Source organism: Mandrillus leucophaeus, unplaced genomic scaffold (genome assembly GCF_000951045.1).
Source record: "Mandrillus leucophaeus isolate KB7577 unplaced genomic scaffold, Mleu.le_1.0 Scaffold625, whole genome shotgun sequence".
In the NCBI taxonomy this organism is placed as follows: domain Eukaryota; kingdom Metazoa; phylum Chordata; class Mammalia; order Primates; family Cercopithecidae; genus Mandrillus; species Mandrillus leucophaeus.
This window is the reverse complement of record NW_012106753.1, coordinates 1,063,647-1,067,730: the sequence shown is the minus strand read 5'-3', so window position 1 is coordinate 1,067,730 and position 4,084 is coordinate 1,063,647.

Genomic DNA, 4,084 nt, shown 5'->3' with positions numbered 1-4,084 from the left:
AAAATGCAAATGCAGTCAGAACATGATGCAAAACTGATACTGAGTAAAGGACAGAGGGAGAGAATGTTTGGTGAAATAAGCTTGTACTGAGGAAGGGTTGGCAAGGCCTTAAGGAAGTCTACAAGTCCAATTTGGGTGTCAGGATTCACATGGTTCCCAGGAAAGGGGCAAAGGTATTGATGGTTTTCAGAGCACAGTTGCTGGGATCCTTGGTCAGTTATCCTCCCTGCAGTTGGAGGTCTGCAAGGGACATTCTCTTGTCCTCAATAAAGAAAAATGGGGACACAATAGAGAACAATTGAAGTATTCAAAAATCTTTTAATAAAACATTCTCTACCCCAATAGAAAACAAAATTTTATAATACTAAAGACAATGAAAAGGGCCCAATGCCAGAGATCAAAAAGGAGGGAAAAAACAAATGTGAGGCAGGTTTGTATCCAAAGTACATTAGCAAAAACAGACAGTAGGAAAAAATTGGAACAATTTTTCAAAAATTCTGAATACAAGTGTCTCAGAAACTAGATATTAAAATTCAGACAAATAATCAAATTTGACAATATCAAGAAAACTTCAGAAAAAAATGAAATTTTCACCATACCTTTCACCATATAGACAAATTAACTCAAGATGAATTAAAGATTTAAATGTAAGACATTGAACTGTAAGTATCCTAGAACACCTAGGAAACACCATTTTGCCTATCATCCTCAGAAAATGATTTATTACTAAGTCCTCAAAAGCAATTGCAACAAAAACAAAAAAAAATGACAAGTGGGACCTAATTAAGCTAAAGAGCTTCTAGGAAACATCATTCTGCCTATCATTCTTTGGAAAGAATTTATGGCCAAGTCCTCAAAAGCAATTGCAACAAAAACAGAAATTGACAAGCGGGACCTAATTAAACCAAAGAGTTTCTGCACAGAAAACAAAAACAAAAGCAAAAACAACCAAAAACTATTTACAGAGTAAACAGCCTACAGAAATGGGAGAAAATATTCCCAAATTATGCATCTGACAAAGGTTTGATATGCAGAATGTATAAGGAACTGAAATAATTCAACAAGCAAAAAATAACCTACTTAAAAAATAGGTAAAGGACATGAACAGACATTTATCAAAAGAAGACATAAAAATGGCCAACAAACATTAAAAAATACTTTCAGCATCACTAACCATAAGATAAATGCAAATCAAAACCACAATGAGGTAACACCTCACACCAGTCAGAATGGCTATGATTAAAAAGTCATAAAATAACAGATGCTGGCGAGGCTGCAGACTAAAGGGAATGCTTATACACTGTTGGTGGGGATGTAAATTAGTTTAGCCACTGTGGACAGAAGTTTGGAGATTTCTGAAAGAACTTGAAATAGAACTATCACTCGGTCAGCAATCTCATTACTGGGTATACATCCAAAAGAGAATAAATCATTCCACCAAAAAGACAACATGCACCTGGGTGCTTATCAACAATGAATTGGATAAAGAAAATGAGATATATACACCAGGGAATATAAGCAGTCATAAAAGGAATGAAATCATGTCCTTCGTAGCAACATGGATGTAGCTGGAGGCCATTATCTTAAGCAAATTAATGCAGGAACAGAAATTCAAACACCAAATGTGCTCACTTAAGAGAGGGTTAAAGGTTGGGTACTCATGCACATAGATATGTCAACAGTAGACATTGGAGACTACTAGAGGTGAAAGGGAAGGTGGGAGAAGGGGTTGAAAACCTACCTATTGGGTACTATTCTCACTACCTCTGTGATGGGAGCATTTGTACTCAAACCTCAGCACGATACAATATACCCATGTAACAAACCTGCACATGTACACCCTAAATCTTAAGTAAAAGTTGAAATATTTTAAAAAATGAATAATTAAAACATATGAAAAAATAAAGTTTGAGAAAATTAGTAATACTTACCGATTACCCTTTTATATGTCTATAAGTTAGAATTAAGGAATTATCTTAGTCTCTTCAGTTACTTAATTTCTCCTTGATAACACACATAAAATGTCATAACAAAATTCTTGAAAGTAGTATTACCAAAATATAATGTGTATTTATGTACTTATACTATATTTTTACATATAAGTGTTTTAAATGTTCATGTACTAATATCTATCAATTGTTTCCCTTTTTTAAAAATTATACTTTAAGTTCTGGGATACATGTGCAGAACATGCAGGTTTGTTACATAGGTATACACTTGCCATGGTGGTTTGCTGCACCCATCAACCCACCATGTACATTAGGTATTTCTCCTAATACTAATGCTAATTCCTCCCCTAGCCCCTCACCGCCTAGTAGGCCCCAGTGTGTGATGGTCCCATCCCTGTGTCCATGTGTTCTCATTGTTCAACTCCCATTTATGAGTGAGAACATGTGGTGTTTGGTTTTCTGTTCCTGCCTTAGTTTGCTGAGAATGATGGTTTCCAGCTTCACCCATGTCACTGCAAAGGACATGAACTGATCCTTTTTTATGACTACATAGTATTCTATGGAGTATATGTGCCACATTTTCTTTATCTAGTCTCTCATTAATGTTCATTTGGGTTGGTTCCAAGTCTTTGCTATTGTGAATAGTGCCTCGATAAACATACGTGTGCATGTGGCTTTATAGTAGAATGGTCTATAATCCTTTGGGTATATGCCCAGTAATGAGATTGCTGGGTCAAAAGGTATTTCTGGTTCTGGATTTATAACAAAATGATTTGGTGGTTAGGCTTTAGGGTCTGGATAATCATTTCTTTGAAAAATTATAAAAATGCTATCTACCTTTTTATTAGGCAATGATTATAGATCTATTTATTTCATTCTGAGATATTCTTAAGCATACCAAACATTAGTAAATAGTATGAGTGATGATGTTATCTACCATCTTGCTTTACTAGATTTTAAATATTATACCATGGTATTCATTACATTTTCAGTAAGAGAATGTTCTAAATATATTTGAAGCCCTCAATCTAAGTCTTTTCCCATATTCCCCTGCAGGTATTACTATCCTGATGTGGACACCTATATCATTATAAATTGGAATGTATTGAGTTTTAGCAAAACTTTCTTTCTTCAATATTACATTGTGTGATGGCATACACATTAGTAGATATACTTCCATTTGTGTTGATTTATTAGTATGATTATGCCATCTTCTACTGATGAACATTTAGATTTTCTCAATCGTTTGGGTTATGGCAAACAATACTGCAATAAGGTGTCACACAATTGGATTTCCTCTTTTGTCACATATGGAAAAGTATCTCTAAGTGTAATAAAAGGAGTGAAATTACAAACCAGATGACATGCATGTCTTAAGATTTAATAGATGTTGGAAAAGTGTTCTTCAAACAGTTTGTATCATTTACACTCCCACCAGCAAGTACAATGCTCATTTTTCAATACATCACTTGATTTTAACACTTACCTTAAAGTTTCGTGTATTCAAAAACCACATTTTATTAGTAGAATTTTTCATTTCTCAGAAAAGTGAAGTAGATTGTATTTATTTTCCATTTTGCTTATTTATTTTATCTTCTATACCTTGTTAAGACATAACTTATGTTCAATCATTCTAATAACTTACTTTCACTTTATAGACAGATAGAAGACAGATGGATGGATAGATGATAGATAGATAGATAGATAGATAGATAGATAGATAGATAGATAGATAGATAGATAGATGTTTTATTCTGGATACCTATGTCATACTGTTTATATGAGTTGCAGTTTTTATCTTTCAATACGTTTCTTGTCTTTTGGCTTTATCCATGATATCTTTGTATAGATAGATAGATAGATAGATAGATAGATAGATAGATAGATAGATGTTTTATTCTGGATACCTATGTCGTACTGTTTATATGAGTTGCAGTTTTTATCTTTCAATACATTTCTTGTCTTTTGGCTTTATCCATGATATCTTTGTTGAATATAATTTTTTTAAATGTAAATCTATACATCTTTTCTTTAAAGGATACATTTTATTTACTTTGTGCAATTTGTTTATAGGGAAGAAATGGATGATATTAAAATAAGAGTGGATCACTTGCTTCTTACTTCAGCTAGAGAGG